The 18,668-nt window shown below is 39.1% G+C and overlaps 1 long non-coding RNA gene across 15 annotated transcripts in view; it reads right to left on the bottom strand.

The window, feature by feature from the left end:
- Positions 1-2,995: 2,995 nt before the first annotated feature.
- The window catches only part of LOC127685340 (uncharacterized), a 54,618-nt gene continuing 38,945 nt past the window's right edge, over positions 2,996-18,668 (bottom strand). For 3 of the 15 annotated variants that reach the window (XR_007977826.1, XR_007977827.1, XR_007977832.1), the window contains exons 3-10: positions 16,240-16,389; positions 15,994-16,130; positions 14,197-14,476; positions 13,334-13,449; positions 13,076-13,212; positions 10,187-10,310; positions 5,417-5,692; positions 2,996-5,146 (exon numbers count right to left, since the gene is read on the bottom strand). This is a non-coding gene — a long non-coding RNA (uncharacterized LOC127685340). Of the gene's footprint in view, positions 5,174-5,416; positions 5,693-10,186; positions 10,311-11,109; positions 11,213-13,075; positions 13,213-13,333; positions 13,450-14,196; positions 14,477-15,993; positions 16,153-16,239; positions 16,390-18,668 lie in introns of all 15 variants that reach the window. The other 12 variants (XR_007977828.1, XR_007977833.1, XR_007977836.1 and 9 more) reach the window with 12 other exon arrangements.

Here is an 18,668-nt window from a genome sequence, read left to right as displayed (position 1 = left end):
TGTTATTTACCTCATTTCTTTTTCATCCATTTGTCATTTTTATGTAGAAGGGCTACAGATATTTTGAGTTAATCTTGTAACCAGACACTTTTGCTCAAAGTGTTTATCAGCTTTCTTTTTCTTTGCCCACTGTATCTATATCTTCTATTATAGCTTCAACTGAGATTCCTCTTCCATCTCTTGTGTTCTATTGGTGAAGCGTGTATCTGCAGTCCAGGTTTGCTTACCTAGATTTTCCAGTTCCAGAATGCCTTTATTGTGTGTGTGTGTGTGTGTGTGTGTGTGTGTGTGTGTGTGTGTGTATGTGTGTTTATTGCTTCTATTTCCATTTTGAGGTCTTGAGCAGTTTTGTTTCCTTTGACTTTTTCTTGGCTCTTTTGGCTTTCTTTAAGGGATTTAGTCATTTCCTCTTTAAGGAACTTTATCATCAGTATAAAGTTGGTTTTAAGGTCTTTTTCTGAGCTGTGTCAGAATATTCAGAACTTATTGTATGTAGTAGAATAGCTGGGCCCTGGTCATGACATATTACCTTGGCTGATGTTGTGTTCTTGCACTAGCATCTAGGCATTTAGGTTTGGACTGATTATAGATCCAGGTGCCTATTTCTGAGTTTATCTTTGCTGGATGGGTGTTTTGTTCCTTGTTCTCTGTTTCCTCTGTGGTCTTCTGTTTGGTGTGGCCTGTGATTAAGCAGGGGGTTTCCACACAAGTTGGGCACAAAGACAGAGCTACATGGAAGGTTGGGTAGATAGGGAATAGGGTTTGGTGGCACCAAGAGAGTCTGGGAGGTCTACAGAAAGGTGACATACCTGGAGTTCATGCTGTCTGGTTGAGCAGGTTGTCTCTTCCCTAGTCTCCTATTTGTTTACATTCTAGTTTCTTTTGTTTTGTTTTTGCAAGACTGGGGATTTAATCCAGGGTCTCATGCATGCTAGGTGAGAATTTTATCACTATTACTCCCTTTCTTATTTGCTTAATTAATCATTCCATTCATTTACATCTCAAATGATATTCTTGTTCTTATGTTTTATTTAAGACAGAATCCTACTACAGTCTCCCAGCCAGGATTTGACCTCCTTCCATTGTACATGCGTGTTTATGTGTAGGATATAAAAATCCATGGCTTCCTGAGAATATGATGTCTGGGAATCATTTCTTTACAGTTCTACCTTGTATTCACTGAGGCAGGATCTCCCAATCAAAGCCAAAGTTGAGGATAACAGCCTTAGTCTTACTATCTAGCTTGCTCTGGGGTCCTCAACCCCCTTCTAAGACTGGAATTAAGGAGGGCCATTGTCCCAATTCAAATTTTTTGTGAGTTCTAAGATCCAAACTCCGATCCTCAGACTGGCCCAGCAAACACTTAATGAGTACTGTATCTCTTCACCCCAATGTTGGCATTTTCATATACAGGAAAATAATTATCCTTTCATTTTTATGAAGTGAAATCTGTTCATCATTCCCTTTAAAGTTTTTTTGAAGAAAGTCATTTATATCCACAGAGCAAACCACATATTTTATATCTTCCTTCAAGTGTTTGTGTATTAATATTTCTTACTTATCCTTTGTCACTCTGCGATTTATTTCTTATATGATAAAATGAGATTTACTAAATTAATCTCTCTCTAAAACTGAAGTCATTTGAAAACAGTGAGTGTTAGACTGAGAATTCTTCTTATTTATCCCCCAAAGTCAAGAGATGCACATTATATGATATGATGGGTAAGGTATGGGAGCTAATGCCCATAGCGATAACATACGGTACGGTTATTAATGTCCTTGACATTTCAGATATAGTTGTCCACAGTGCTACTAATAAAATATAGTGTAATGACATTCTTTAAGTGATGCATTTTAAACACATCTAATGTATGCTTATATTGGTTTAATTAGCCAGAACTGTTGAAAAAATCAAGAATTTTAAATTCAAACAGTCTCTTGGTCTTTCCAAATAGCTTTTCTAGTTCTCAAGGGCTTCCAAACAGACCTAGCTGTTTAGATGAGGTTATTGGTAGGCATTCTTGTGGGTTTCATAGATGGTGCTCATTCTATCCGTGACCTAGGTACAGGTGATTCTATTATTTAATAGCACAACACTGTACACTGATATATCTATCCTTAACTTAGCAAAGGCACAAACAATTAAACAAACTCTTTTGGCTTTATTGCTCCTGTCAAAATTCTACCCAAAAGAGTTAAAGAAATAGAGGAGAAAGAAAATACATGAATATAAAACTTTTTTGTTCCAAGTTTCAAACTAATAATAAATTTTAGTGCAAAGGTTGAATTCTGTACCAAATGTGGGAGTTTTCATAGCTTGGGGCCCTAAATCCCTAGGGCTACAGAAATCCCAAATACAACATGCTTTCTATAATTAGCATTTTCTATTTCTAATCCTGTTAAATTTCTGCTCTAATAAAAATATAGATTCAGGAAAAAATAACTAGTTCCTAAAATCAGATGGTTTTCATGGGCTAGAATGTTTCAAACTCCAAATCCAGGTTAGGGATTTTAAAAATATCAAATCTGTGATAGACTTATCCTATTTGTTATCAAAATGAAAACATTTTCTGAGGACAGGAACTGACAGAGAGATAGACTGGAATTTCACCCCTGTGTCTGTCATCTAAATCAGACAAAACAATATCCATGTGTTTCTCAGAGGCACAAATAAAACATTCAGAATTTTAGCAGACTTCTTTTTTTTTATATGTACATACAAAACAAATGCTGATTTTAATTATTATTATCGAAGATGTGTCTGAAAGTCAACAATGGACAGGCAGATAGAAACAGGAAAAAATGACTGTAGGAAGAATTGCCTTAAAGTACATTAAAATTCTTGCTAAGGTGAGATAAAAATTGTTCAATTTTTTTTATTCGATATAATTTATTTACATTTCAAATGATTTCCCCTTTTCTAGCCCCCCACTCCCCGAAAGTCCCGTAAGCCCCCTTCTCTTCCCCTGTCCTCCCACCCACCCCTTCCCTCTTCCCCGTTCTGGTTTTGCTGAATACTGCTTCACTGAGTCTTTCCAGAACCAGGGGCCACTCCTCCTTTCTTCTTGTACCTCATTTGATGTGTGGATTATGTTTTGGGTATTCCAGTTTTCTAGGTTAATATCCACTTATTAGTGAGTGCATACCATGATTCACCTTTTGAGTCTGGGTTACCTCACTTAGTATGATGTTCTCTAGCTCCATCCATTTGCCTAAGAATTTCATGAATTCATTGTTTCTAATGGCTGAATAGTACTCCATTGTGTAGATATACCACATTTTTTGCATCCATTCTTCTGTTGAGGGATACCTGGGTTCTTTCCAGCATCTGGCAATTATAAATAGGGCTGCTATGAACATAGTAGATTTAGCAGACTTCTTAATGACTAGATTTTTTGTTGTTATATAATATTAGCTATTAAGCCATAAATCCACCTTCCATGTCAGAGACTTGGCATCAAGATAGTCAGTAGAATTTCAGTGTTCCTGTTCAGAGAATGTCTTTTGGTAAAAGACCCCCAAGGAATATTAAAGGGCCATCAAGTGACCAAGTAAATCATCTGAGAATTCCAGCTGGTGTACGTCCAAACTATCTACCCTTGCATTTGTTTTAGAGCCCTCCAGATCAAAGAAGACATTAAAAATTAAGATGTATTTCAACTAAAGATAGTATAGTACAACTTTTTCATGTGAAAACATAATTAATAAAAGTACGTATTTAAGACATTGAAATTAAACCTTAAACTGTGTGTGAAATGCAATCATTCAAAAATCTCTGTATTCAGAGTAAAACCTACTTCCTCTCCAAGGGTAAACTACTACAGACTCTGGGACATCATCAGAGTGCATCAGGTGTTTTACTGAAGTCTTATTTCTCCTTGCGTGCTCTCGAAGGGAACAGCTCTTTACCAAGCCAAATGCTCATATGGCTTTACAGTTGTAGTTCTAATCAGGTCATTGGTGGAAACTATGACAGTGAAAGTAAAATTGGGTTATGGTGCACGTTAAGTGGTTAATTTAAGTGTTTTCTGGTGGGCTAATAATATCGTTTGAACTGGAAAAAAATCTGTCATTTTTACAGTGCTTTTCTCAAAAAGTAAACAAGTGTCCATAATTCTGATCACCTGCACAACATCTGAGTGTAATGACAATGTTAAATCACTTGTAAATGCCCCAGTTCAGGTTCCCCTGTCAGACTCAAGCTGAAACACTCAGCATAAATTGAGGAGACTCTAATAACCTTAAATCATTGTGTCCTGCACATGCTCAGAACCAATGACTTCCAAATTTGAACGCATATAAAAATTTGAAGAGCTTCAATTATTTTAAATAGCCATGTGCAGTGTAGAGAGAGATTTAAAATTGTTGTAGTGCCTGGCATTTTTTAAGTACTTCAGCCTGGACAGGAGTCAAGCAACATCCTGTCAGGAGACACTGGTTTAGCTTGACCTACCAGATGTAGAAATACACATCTAAAGAAAGGAGATCGGGTTTTGTTGAATTACATGATTTTGAAAGCTGGGCATCTTGCAAAATAAAATAAATAAATACACTGTCCCATCCAGTTCCAAAGAGGAAAGTTAAAAACTGTGGCTATCACTGGGTCAGGCAGAGGAGAAAGATCAAAATAGTATTTTGAAAGCAGAAAAAAATTTTTTTCAAAGCAGCCTGAGATAGAAGCAACTCAATGCAAGAAGGCTTTAAAAGCAGAGAAGTCAGATCCCTGCTCTCCTAAGAAGGAGCGCCGACAACGGGGATGTAGGGACATTTCCCTTGATGCTTTACTTCACTCCCACTGGCCAAGCTGAGCTGACTTCCTTGTCCCTTCAAGGAGGGGCAGTGGTACGGCCTCATGTTTCACCAACACTCTGAAGCCACTCTTTGTATATTTCCTTTGTTGGAATTATTCTCCTGTGGGAGAGGGTGAGCACTTTGACATTTTACACGGCTCAGAGTTCACGGTCACCATACAAATCCTTAAAGAGCCCCCAAAATTACATCTGCACAATCAGGCTCTTTAAACATGTCTTTTCCTCGGGACTTCCTATCTTTTCATCCAAGCAAAAAGTTCTGGTCTCCTTTGTTGCCTTTGGGTGTCCACGTTCTCGAGGCTTGGCACTGCCCAGGGAGCTGGCCGCTCTTCATACTTTTGTGTCAGGGAAAGCACAATGTCCTATAGTTAGTAAGGGAAAAGGGGTAAAGGGAAAAAAATGAAAGCAAAAAGCCCGAAGGCACTAGAATAATTAAGCCAATGCGGTGACAGCTGTGGCAGGTCCCGGGCAGAACTGGCTCCACTGAGCTGAATTAATGACATCAACAGCCCAGTATCTCCATTAACACTTGATCATTAATTATTACCCTCTGACAGTAAGAGCCCAAACCTTGTTAGGAGTGGCCGGTTATTAATCGACCTTACCTGCCCTCTGCACCAACACCTCAACGCAGTTAGTGGAACTCTTTCTGTTTCAGTCCTTGCTTGTTTTTGTTTTTGTTTGGCAAACTTCAACTATGGCTCAATATACCTGGAAAAATAGTGATGGCCACCAGATCATAACCTCTGGATTGAGTCACTAGGTTTCATGTTCTTTCAACTACAGCCGGGGTTGGTTGGCAGGGGTGGGAGGAGGTGCTACCTGCTGCACTGACTTTTCTTCATCCAGTTCATGAGGGTCAAGATGGAAATGGAGTTTACCTGAGAAGTACAAAAGGCAGCAAAGAGTAAAATTATTCACCACTGTGCTTTTATCTGCCTCTATGGGGAGAATTCCTTACTTTCTTTAGTCTCTTCCTTGGAACTCAGGACGCTGGGCATGTATCTTTTCAACTCTAAAATTTTCTCACTTAAATTACTTTCAGGAGCCAGAGAGATTGCTCAGTTGTTAGCAATGTTCCTGTGACAGCTGTAGGACCTAAATTCAATTCCACACATCCCCCTGCACCCACTACATAGTGAATGAAGAGAATACACTGCCCAAAGACATCCTCTGACCTCCATGTGTACTCTGGCACTCGGTGCACACACACACACACACACACACACACACACATACACACATCATCATCATCATAACCTTATGTACACTGTACCAAATATTTCCTTGATCAAATTCTGATCACCCTGAGAAAAAGACACATTCCTTTATCTTTGAAACTGTAGATCAGTTGGATTTTCTTATAAAAATTAAGGATTTGCCATGTATTTGCACCAGAATTTTGTGGTAAAATTCCAGCATTTAAAGATTAAGTCAAAATTTTGAACATTTCAGCACACACACACACACAGAGAGAGAGAGAGAGAGAGAGAGAGAGAGAGAGAGAGCCCACACCACAAATAGCTATGGAATTCCAGGAGGATTGGAAAGTTAATAAATCAAATAGCCTGTTAGTATTGAGCAATACCAGGATCTATACTGATAACATAGCATGAGTTTCATGAAAAAATAAAATTAGGGAGTACAAATCTAAGCCATGAGTTAAGAACTCACTTCACAGCAGCAGACTGTATAGCACTGGAGTGATAATTAACCTTTATTAAAGGCTACATAGAAGTCTAGTACATTAATTTGCTGATTGTTCTTTTCCTGCTAAAACCATACTCAAGAGTTCACTTCTTCATCATAAACATAGACATGGTATAATGTAATAGAGAATCTACTCCAGCTAATGGCCCTGGAATGCACTGGGATGACCCCAGAGCTTCTAGGAGCAGATAGCATGCTTCCCAGATGGCATCAAGGCTATAAAGAAACAATGGCAAAAGCAGACTATGTTCCTGGCCATCCTATCTTCCATAAGTCAGAACAGATCAACAGATTCTAAGGAGCAATTTTACAAGACTTTTTCCTAAGATGACAGTCAGAAAAAATTTAAGCCCAAATTAATTTATATTCGACTCACTAACAATGCTGTGCTTAATTATACCATGAGGACTAAATGTTTGCTCTTCCAGAGGCAATCCTAGCCCTAAACAAATTCTTGTCCCCTGCTCTGCTCAGTGTCTGTGTTTACAATGCCATGCCGGTCAGTCATCTGCAAGATCCTCCTGGGTTCTTTGCTTCATGAATGTGATTAAGCAAGCCTTTATTGGAAGCCATCACTTAGGAATCACCACTACTTGGAAATGACAACATGTGAAATAAAGCCATTGATTCATGCCAGTACTTCCTATCCAAAATAATAAAATTATAAAATGGGAGGAGGGTTTTAATTTTATGAGCCCCAATTCTCTTATTTAGAGGGAAACTAGAAAAAAAGTAAACAGCACAATTTCCTGAAAATGTAAAGTTGAGAGACATGTTGGGTGGTATAAATTTGCTAATCAAGAGAGTGAATGGAGAGGTAAGAAAGAGCAAGTAAGCAAGGAAAAAGATTAAGCAGCACTTTGTAAACATTTAGCAAAGCACTAAAAGTCTTGGACATTGCAGGAAGTTTTGAAAAGAGGAGGAGGAAGAAGAAGAAGAAGGAAGAAGAAGAAGAACAACAACAACAACAACAAAAACAACAAGACCGAGAACAAGAAAAACAAGAACAAGAACAAGAACAACAACAACTAAAACAAGAAGACTGTAAAGGTGATAATGGTGATGATGGTGGAATTGGTTGTGGTGGTGGAGTTGGTGGTGTTGGTGGTGGTGGAGGTGGGGATGGTTGTGGTGGTGGTGGTGGTAGAGGTGGAGGTGGTGGTGGTAGAGGTGAAGTAGGAGGTAGAGGTGGTGATGGAGGAGGTGGAGGTGGTGGTGGTGGTGGTGGTGGTGGTGGTGGTGGTGGTGGTGGAGTTGATGGTGTTGATGGTAGTGGTGGTAGATGGTGATAGTAGAAGTGGTGGTGGTGGTAGCAGTGGTAGAGGAGGTAGTGGTAGTGTTGATGGAGGAGGAGAAGGTGGAGGAAGTGGTGGTGCTCTGCTGTTAACACACCATTTTCTTTGTTCCGCAGAGGAATTCCATTTGCCCAGCAGTCTTTCTCATCAAGAAATTGAGTAGCTTTGCTGTCTGCAGCCTTCCCTATTCTGTGCACAGTGGTGGTTCCCAGGACTTGTCCCCTGGTTCACTTCTTTTCAATAATGTGCTGATGCCCCTGAGGGCCCAAATGCCCCATTCCTCCCCACACAAATATGTTTTTGTCTCACAGACTCAGAAAAGTTCACTTGTTTTGACTATCTTTCTTATAACTTCATTCAAGCGTCCCTTGGAGTATCATTCTAAACGCTGCCAATGCATTTAAACCATTTCTCACTTTTTTATCCAAACTAATTTGTTTATGTAATAGTAACCCTGTATTGGTTTAAACTATTCTATCAAATTTATATTAGTCATCAATACTTCCTATTAACACAATACAATTTCTAACTCTCATTTCTATATTCCGAGAGTGTCTGGTTTCTAAAGCACCCAGAGTCACCCAATTTCACATCAGAATCTTTAGTTATAAGTACCAGTTTCCAAGAATATTCCAACTATATACAACCAACTCATGTTTGAAAATATCTAGCCAAAAGGAAATTAAAAAACACAAACCATTACTGAGATATTTGGATGACACTCATAACAAAAGTAACATGGCCAATCCTTAAAGAAAGGGTCACTATATTAAACACCATCGTTTTATAATTTTATTAAATATTTCCCAAATTTTCTTCATCTTACGACAGACACACTCACAATAATTCTTTAAAGAATTAAAATCTTGCATTTTGATTACCTCTTTTTAACATTTACCAGGGATTACAGAGAAGAGATTGTTTGACATTGAATTTCTGTTAACCATGTCCTCCACTGGAACATAGTTGTACACATTGTTTCAGAGCTAACATAATGGGGAATATTTTCAAAGAAGGCTGTGTTTCAAGCCAGATGGTTTATCTGCTGAAACAATTCTCCCAGTGGAGAAATAGTGGCTGCACAGTTGCAGTAGTGTTCATAAGCCTAGTGCAGTAGATTCATTTGGCACCCACATTTTGGAGTCAAACAAAAGTACAGTTTGTGTGAAACTCAGACTCAGATATTCATGAGTAAAAAGGAGTTCTCTGAGTTGTGCATTGTGCATTATTGTAAAGACTGTGATGTGTTTACATCACAAACACAATAAGAAAATAGGATAAAATTTTCAAGTATATATTAATAATTTCTCATATACACTGCCTTAGAGATTATCACAGCCTGGTTCAAGAACTAAATTGCCATTACTTTCATGGAAAGCAAGCGGATTACCAAACTTCAAGCCTACTGTATCTACTAAAACTTGAAGTAAAAAAGATTAAATATATATGCTTTCTTGGGCAGAGATGAACTATGGTTTCAGGATGGTGGAGAATAATACCAAGCACTTAGCAATGTTGACACAGAATTTTCCCCACCCCATCCCCCATCTCATACAGCTCTCGGGTTTTTTTTTTGTTTGTTTGTTTTTGTTTGGTTGTTTGGTTAGTTGGTTGGTTGGTTGGTTTTGTTTTGTTGTTTTTTAATCGTTACTATCAAAGGTGCCTTCAGGGATGCCTTGGCGGCTCACTGGGTTGACTTCGGTAGCCTGCAGTGCTTTAGATGTGTGGTGATGCTCATTGGGAATCTCACCCTTTGTCATAGAAACAGTCACTGGTCACATTTTAAAAATAAAACAGAAACGTTAAAGGAGTCCAACAGAGGTTGCCATGCCCAGGAATGTATCAAGCATGTAGAGGGATGGGAAAATCCCTGAGATTCCAGAGATTAAAAAATAACACATGGGAGGTTCTAAATAAAGAAATTCTTGGGTATGTCCTGGAAGTTGGCACCAGTGCTGCAGGTCTCTGCCTCAGAGACTATTTTTGTTTGAGTTAGCCAGTAGGACATGCATGAATGTGACCTTCTGTGCCTAAAGAACCTAATGAATAATAGTGACATTTTCCTTGAAAAATAAGATGCCTTTATATTTATGATTCTCCATTAATTTATCTTTATATACATATATCTAGATATGTATATATGATACATCTTATATCTCATTTGTTTTTCTTAAACAAACTATGCTACCTACTTCAAAACCTTAGAAGGAAAAAATAGATGGACTTTTAAAATTTTGGATCTCCAAATTTAATTAATTAGCACACACAGTTTGTGCTCTGTAACAACCATCACATCAGAGAGGGAAAACATAAATAAAATACTTAAAGCTTAACATCATAAACCTGAGAGCCCTGTAAAAGCATACATACCAGCTCTTAAACTAGATAGAAGACACCCAGATCAGAAAACTGAAATCCAAATTCCTGTGTATATTGAATCCAAAGCAATGTTGGAGACAGGTGCCAGGATGGAAGTCTGTACGCCACTGTTAACCTGTGGGCAGTCAGATAGAAATACAAATGCCCAATAACTGCCTGTACCTCTCAGAGCTCCAGGAATCTGAAGCACAGGGGTCCCCTTCAGTCCCTACACACCTCAACTTCATCCTTCAGAGCACAGATTTGCTGAGCTGACGTTCAAAGCAGCCATTTGAGATGCTCAAACTAACAAGAGCTGTGGGGATTTTAAGTGGCTTCTCTGAGGCTGGTTCTCATTTTCTGCTTTTCTTTGTATCCTTTTATGAATGTCCTCAACTGACAGTGGCTAGGTCATGGGACATTGTAGCAACAGACTCCCGATTACATTCATAAGACAACTTTTGAGAACGTTTTGTAAACAGTCTAATACTATATTTACTGAAACAAAGAAAAATTCTTGAAGTCATATATCTAACGTAGACAGTTTTTCTGAGTATTTAATACCAGGTATCTTTAGGTACAAATATCTTGAATGTCAGGAGAACTGCCGAGTGTCTTCAGTACACCATTAAAATGGTTCCTTTGTTTGCATTTGACCATTACATCACTTCACATGATTTTTAATCAAGAAGATACCAGGGTCTATATATATCCTACTTTTAGGTATTATGCAAACTATACATATAAAATGAAGGAAAATAGGTGAAAAGCTCTTTGAAAGCCAAGTTGGGCCACTTAAATATTTGTGGCTTTATGAGTAAATTATATATTTTTAATAAATGAACAAATGAAGCCATTCACAAAGCTATAGCTAAGTGATCCTAAGAGTTTGCACAGAAACAAGGTAAAAAATAATTAAGGTTTGTAAATATTACATGCAAATGAAGACAAGAAGACTGGTGTCTTGGTAAGTCAGTGTTCTTGAAATATGATTTTCCTGTGGAGGTGGGGATAACTCATATGTTCAAAATGGAAAAGCTAAAAAAAAAAAGAAAAGTGCCTCGGTGATACTGTTCAGCGTTACAGAATATTCAGAAAATCACGCAACTGCTGGGCGTGAAAAAGTAGTCCTAACCACTGCCACTGCAGTAGCTGTTAAGAGTCCAAGCTTTGCTGAAAGGAGCCTGATATGACTGTGTCCTGAGAGGTTCTGCCAGAGCCTGACAAATACAGAGTCAGATGCTAGCAGGCAACCATTGGGCTGAGCACGAAGACCCCAATGGAGGAGTTAGAGAAAGGACTAAAGAAGCTATAGGGATTTGCAACACCATAGGAAGAACAACAATATCAACCAACCAGACACCCCAGAGCTCCCAGGGACTAGGTCATCAACAAAGGGGTACAAATGAATATGTAGCAAGGATGGCATCGATGCGAGGAGACGTCCTTGGTCCTATGAAGGCTTGATTGATGCCCCAGTGTAGAGGCATTGAGAGCAGAGAGGTGGGAGTGGGGTGGGTCGAGGAACACCCTCATAGAAGTAGGGGGAGGGAGGATGGGATAGGGGCTGTCCGAGATGGGGGGAAAACTGGGAAAGGGAATAACACTTGAAATGTAAATAAAGAATATATCCAATAATAAAAAAAAGAGTCCAAGCCTTTCCTTCTGTGTGCATGCATGTGCATGTACATACATGTGTACACTTTCTCCCACATGTGCACACATGTACATGAGCAGTGTGATTGAAGCTAGAACTTCATGCTTGCTAGGCAGTAACTGTACACTGATGATCACTTCCAGTGTCGACGCTGAAGTTTTTTTTTTTCACTTAAAACTGTGAGGGGTTGATCACAATTTATCATTTAAAAAGGGAAATCCAAGACAGAATAAAAACAGAAAGCAAGAGGAAGAGAACAAGAAAAGACATGAGGTAGAGCATGGCAAAGGAAGTCAGGACCAAACCAGCTCAATTCTTAACTGTATTGTTAGAGTGATTTCTCTCTTTTTTCTCTTTTTTTTTTTCTTTTTTCTTTTCTGGATGGAATGCATTGATTGTGTGTTCCTAATGTACTCTGTGAAAACCTCCGAATAAAAGAGGAAACCAAATTTTATCTCGTCTATTATGCTGATGATAGCCTTCCTATATCACACTTTCAGAACCAGCGTGGTTTCCAGCAGGGCTGCCTCGGGCTACGCAGGTCTGCCAGGGTCTTCCTGGTCAGGAGTGCTTATACACTCATTTACCTCTCTCTGCTCTTGCCAAGCACGCGACAGCCGCAGACCAGGGCCACACTTTTACATATGTGCTAAAGTTTCCAGGTGGCCTGTTTGTGTTATGATTGTGCCTGGCCTCAAAATAAAAACAAATTGACAATCCCTCACCTCTCCCAAGCCAGTGCCAGATTTTAAATAAAATGTCTGGTAGTGATTTATGGCCAATGCAAACTGCCAGACTGGCATTCTGTCCACTCACTAAACAGACAAATCTGTAAAAGCTATGTCAGCCTTGCCAGTTGCCCCCAGTATGCTCTAGGAACATTCCAAATGTCATGTTTATTCTGTTACCAGATTCCATATCCATGTTCAATAGGAAACAAGATCTCTAGATGACCTTAACTTCCTAATAGAGTGATCATTCTTCCCTTGGGGACATCCAAGGAGCATCTGCATTCTTTTTCCCTAGATAAGGCACTGGCTTGTACCCCAAGCAAAGAAACAAAACCAAAAGAACTTCTTTCCTCCAAGTAACCTCAAGTCAGGGATGAGTTTCCTATCACTTCCCCAGAGAGCAAACACCTGCCTAACTATTCACAAGAGATGCTTCACATCCTTACTCTTCATCATAAATAACAGCACCCTGTGTCCACCCTGTGCATCTTGAAACATTGGTGTAGGCCTTACTGAGCTTTATCCATCTTTATTGTTCCCCAGCAATCTGATCTCTATCGGCTCTAAGACAGTGTTTGAGGCTTGTAGTATCCTGTTCTTCTTCTTCTCCAAGGCTGGCAGGTCCCAGAAGATGGCTACATATAATATATCTAAACAGAAAAGACAAAAATCTGAAGTCCTCAGTTGGCATTTCTGTAAGATGACAACCAAGCTAGGCAACCACATGACCTTCTTCCCATCTTACCCAAGCTATCCAAAGTGCGTACTCACCAAGTCAGTGGGAAGGACTCTCCCAAGGCTCACGCCATGCTTCTATGTCACTTGTACACAAACCTCAGAGCTGTCTATATTTCATGAGCCATTGTCTTCATGTATTATTTAATAACCTGTTTAACAGCATGCCTAATTACAAACATTTATTATAGAATTCAACTCTACAAGTAGATGAGAATGTGCTAAATTGTTTGCTACCTAAAGTTTTAATGAGAGTATAATACCTTCAGCCCATATGCTTCAAGAACGTTATCCTTAATTATGTAACATGGGTATTTTACTGATATCTGTTAACTGCTCGAGCAGCTGTGGTTTTCTGCTATTTTGCACAGCTCAGGAGGAGCAGTGAGTTCAGTTTCCCCTTTTTGGGGGGTTGCAAAATCCATGCCCCAAACAGGTGTGTGCAATCAGGAACCGCAGTGATGAGCCCAAACTGCTGCCTTTCTAAAAATTCCACCAGCCGGTGACACACACTGCTCAAGGTTGCACAAGCCTGTTTTCCACCGGTTATTTTGATGATTCATTCCCCCATGGGGAGGTGAACTTCAGCCATTATTTCGCCTCTCCTGTTTCTGATAATTAGAGGAATCACTTCCTCATTTGATGATTCTCTCTCCCTCTCACTCTGCCTCCCTCCCTCTGTCTTTCTTTAAAATGAATTCTTACCTTTTGGAAGGTGTCACCTTCTTTTCCATGTACCTCAAAGAGTAGGAGAGGTAAAGTGGGTCTGTCTGTCTCTCTTTCTCTCTGTCTCTCTGTCTCTCTGTCTCTCTCTGTGTGTCTCTCTCTCATGTATGTACGCCTGAGCACACACACACACACACACACACACTCTGAACTCATCAGAACTCTTTGCCCACCTGCTGCAGTAAGTCGGCCTACATAACCAAGATACCATTCATTAAAACATCTCTACTCAGAATTCAATCCTAAAAAGCCCGTGTGGTCCACTTCCAGACAGTGTCTTTGCAAAGCTGTCCTCTGTGCTCAGGAAACATGGTGGCATTGTCACTCCAGCCTCCAGGCTTCCTTTCAAATGCCAAATGTAGAAATCACTCTCTTTAACAGAACAGTTAGATTTTCATAAACATCATCTCTTCACTGAGAGCCAAGTCCTGCTGACAAGTGGCGGGAGTCTTCCTAAAAATAAAAACAAGGTGGATTATTAAATGACAAAATTTATGTCTGTAATAAATGACAAATGCATCAATGCAAAGAAAAGGTCAAAGAAGGGAATGTAAAATGTTTTCAGCACCAGGGTCAGCCTAGACAAGCCAATGTTCCGTCAGAAATTTTTGGAAAAATTAGACAACATAATTTTACCTTCCTACCTTGATTTTTCGAGACAATGAGGAACTCCAATTAATTTATTCTCTTCCTAGTTGAAGGACAATTTGCAAGTTAATAATGATACGGTGCAGGAACTGCTTTCTTAATGCTGCCTGAATAGACATGCTTGTACATCAACCCATTTCACATTTCTCTAAATATTTTCATAGTGGAAAGCAGTGTTCACAATAACACTGCAAACTGTGGAGTCTGATAATCCAAATACAAGGTGTTGTTTTAACCACACACTGTCACCTTGAGTGGGTGACGGAAACCCTAAGAACTCCAGCTTTCTCATCTGGTAAGCACTGGAAAAAAAAATAGAAGCCTCAGACAGCCTGCAGATGAAATAGGCTTAAAAATACCTCCACCCAAATACCTGATGCATAACGGAGGAGTGGAACTTTTCTGACATGTTATTATGTTCCAACATGTCCATTTTCACCTGGAAGGGATATATCCCTACTATGCTATGGGTACCCAGCACAGTATGTAGTCCATGGTAAACCTAAATGGTTGTTTATTGAACTGAGTTAAATGCATTCTTCCCAACATAATAAAACTTTTAAACTTTTACACTGGAAATAGAAAGTTAAAGATTTTTCAGTTAATTTATTGTGAAATTATCACAGGGACAAGCGTAGCTTGATTTACTTCATAATATACCCACACCTCCCTATTAAAATATTATTAAAATAATAATTTCATTATGTATTTCAAGGTGAATGATTTCTTCTTTTTTTTTTACTATTTTTCTCTTCTGTATTTTAAGATATCTGTTGCCATCAATGTAAAATTATTTCCCTAGACATATTCACAAACATTAGGTGATTAGCTGACTGTAGGTAGACTTGGTGGCAGATAGCAGAAGTCATAGGTTAGGTCCAGATGGGGAGGTGGTGGGAGGAGAGCTCTAGATGGGAAGAACACTAAGCCACCACTTCTAGAATTCTTGGTAGCTGCAGGGGTGTGGGCTCCACACGGGTGGCGGAACACTGAAGCAAAGTCACACTTCCCCAAACACAGAATCAGTGGGGTAAAGTTTCTCCTCTTAACCTGCCCCCACATACAAACCTGAACACTCACACCTCACTGCCCAACCATGTGATCTGATGCTCATCTGTCCTGGGCCTCCAATATGTAACTATCAAACAAACACATCAATACGCCTCACTTCATTATGTTATCTTCCTCACATTGTCCTATTTTTCTCTATTTTCCACTGTTTCAGAAATCAGAAAACTCTTTAAAGAAGATCATTCAAAGATGTGACAACCTTAGACTTAGTAGACACAAGGTGTCCAGCTTGAATCCAAAGCAATCGTTACCTGCACATCACTTTATAGGTGGCAAGATGAATTGATTCTTTCAAGCAATATCTTACTACAAATCCTGAGACGATTGTAACTGCTCCACAGCTACCAATAGTCAAGTGTAGTGGTCCTTGATGAAGCTCCAGTCAACACTAAGACAAGAAAAGGGGATGCCTATGGGAACAAGCACACATTGTCCCAAGAAGGAACATTGATGTTCTTAGAACCCTCTGAAAATAGAAAGTTAAAAACAAACAAAACCTGCATAGGTGTCCTTAACTCTTCCGGATGCTGCTCACTGCTTAAGGGTGCTCATGTTGCCACTTCTAGAACAGAAGGTTCCAGAAACATTGAAAGCCACCGTCAGTTTAGGTAGGTGCTCTCTGGAAACGCCGTGCTCCTGTCATGATGCTCAGAGAAGAAGGAGAATTACAAAGAAGGAACAGAAACTGCGGACTTTTTTTAAATCTTAGGTTGGAATCCCATGACCCAAGATTTTGCAAGTCCTGAAGGAAATTCAACTCAGGCAATGAAGAGTCTTATGATACAATAGCCTGCAATCTGTTAATGCTTAAACTCCTGATTCATAAAGGGGGAGAGGAGAGGGAAGAGGGTTCCAATAAAACAGACACGGCCCCACTCACCTGACAATTCATCATCCTACTTCTCCTCATAGCTTGGAACCACTCTCTTGAGAAAGCCCTCTCATTCTTGGCTATGCCTATTGGCCCTGCAGACTGTGAGTTACATTAGGGCAAACACTGAATCTTATACTTCCCTGTCACCGCTGCTTCTGGTATAGAAATGGACTAAGATGGGGTACTTGATATTTGTTAAATCAATCTATTAAATTACAGATATATAGTAGTTTTTTAAAGAGTTTGTCTGTGACTAATAACACAATTTTTTTCAATTCAACAAGTAGCATGTAGTATTATATTATTATATTATATTATATTATATTATATTATATTATATTATATTATACTATACTATACTATATTATATTATATTATATTTATTATATTATATTAAAGAAAGTTAAATATCTTATACAGAATCTGGGCCATCTTCTTTTTTTCTCTTACCTAGTTTGATATCTTCAGAACCTGGTTCATTAAGGGTTGTCTTGGTTGTATCTTAAAAGTTAGAAATGAGAAAGGAACTGGTGTGGTAGCCCTGGAAGATTCATCCTCTTGGCCTTAAAATTCTACTGCTTGGTTGGTACCGTTGAGTTGGTACCTGTTAATCATCCCTCTAAAATCAAGAAAATCACCCTTTTTTTTTTACCCCATCTCAGTTAAAAAGACCTTCCATCTTTTGTGACTCATGCCAAAATCCATGGGGCATTGTTAATGTCTCTTTCTCCCTCCTACTTAATATCTAAAGTCAATTGAGAAATCCTATCGAACCTACTTTCCAAATATCTCCAAATTCAACCACTTTTCATTACATCCTCAGCCAACATCTTGGCTGAGGTCAACACTGTGTTCATTTAAGTTTTGGAAATGAGTCAAAACAGGTTCTTGCCCACTTTCACAGCAGAGGAGGCAGGGTGACTCACTTCAGTTATCAGCAATATCATTCTGTCAATGTAAGTTTTTGAAAGCACCCAGACAAGAAGGTGAAATTCTTTCTATGACCCACAAAGGTAAGAGATTATCTGCATCCTCCAAAGTGCTCTTTCCATTACCTCTCCCATTAATTCCCCATCTCTTGGCTCCAGGCACACATACTAGGCACCATTCCCAAAATTAAATCCGCCGTGCTTAAGCGTGTTGACTGCTCTTGCAGAGAACCTGAGTTTGGTTCCCAGTACCCATGTTGGGTGCCTCATAAGCACCTGTAACTTCAGCTTCAAAGGATGTGATACCTGTGGCTTTACACTCGGGTATAAAGAAACACATTGTTTAAATTGGGAAAAATAAATCTTTAACAAAATATTTAAAGAGAACATAAGAAACCGGCTATACCAATTTAAAAACCAAATTTTCCTTCAATGAAAAATAACCTCTTTAGAGAATATGATAACACAGGGAAAATTCTATTAATAATATCAACAAAGTATGAAATATTGTGGGAGAATTTTGAAAACACAAAAATAAAACATTCAAACGCTATTAACAAAGGTAAAATCACTTTGAACTCACACACACACACACACACACACACACACACACATATATATATATAATTGTTAAATTATTCAAAACAACTTTAAGTGCTCAGAAAAATTCAGAATACCACTAGGCAGTAAGGGCCCAGCCATGTACAGCATGAGTCTCCCAATTTTGTGGCATCTCAAAGCACCAAGAATTCAAGTCATTCCCAAAGTAACTCAAGGATCTTCTCATCCTATGCAGTCCTAGTCCATTGGCCCCAGGACTGAGAAACTGAGAATAACATTAGAATATGCAACAGGGTTTTTCATTTTAACACTTTCCTTTCTTCTCCTCCTCCTCCTCTTCCTCCTCCTTCTTCTTTTTCCTTCCATAATTTATTTTTTTATTCACATTACATTCAAATTGTCCCTCCCCACACCCTCCCCACACCCTCCCACCCAGGTCCTTACAAGTCCTTACAGGTCCTTACAAGTCCCTACCTGTTCACCACACAAATCAAAGGCACCATGAAACACTATTGACTTTCTCTCCTGAACATTTCTGAGGTCTGCCTCTTGTACTGCTGAT

Source organism: Apodemus sylvaticus, chromosome 5, assembly GCF_947179515.1.
Source record: "Apodemus sylvaticus chromosome 5, mApoSyl1.1, whole genome shotgun sequence".
Classification (NCBI taxonomy): Eukaryota; Metazoa; Chordata; class Mammalia; order Rodentia; family Muridae; genus Apodemus; species Apodemus sylvaticus.
This window is presented reverse-complemented; position numbering and strand designations above follow the sequence as displayed.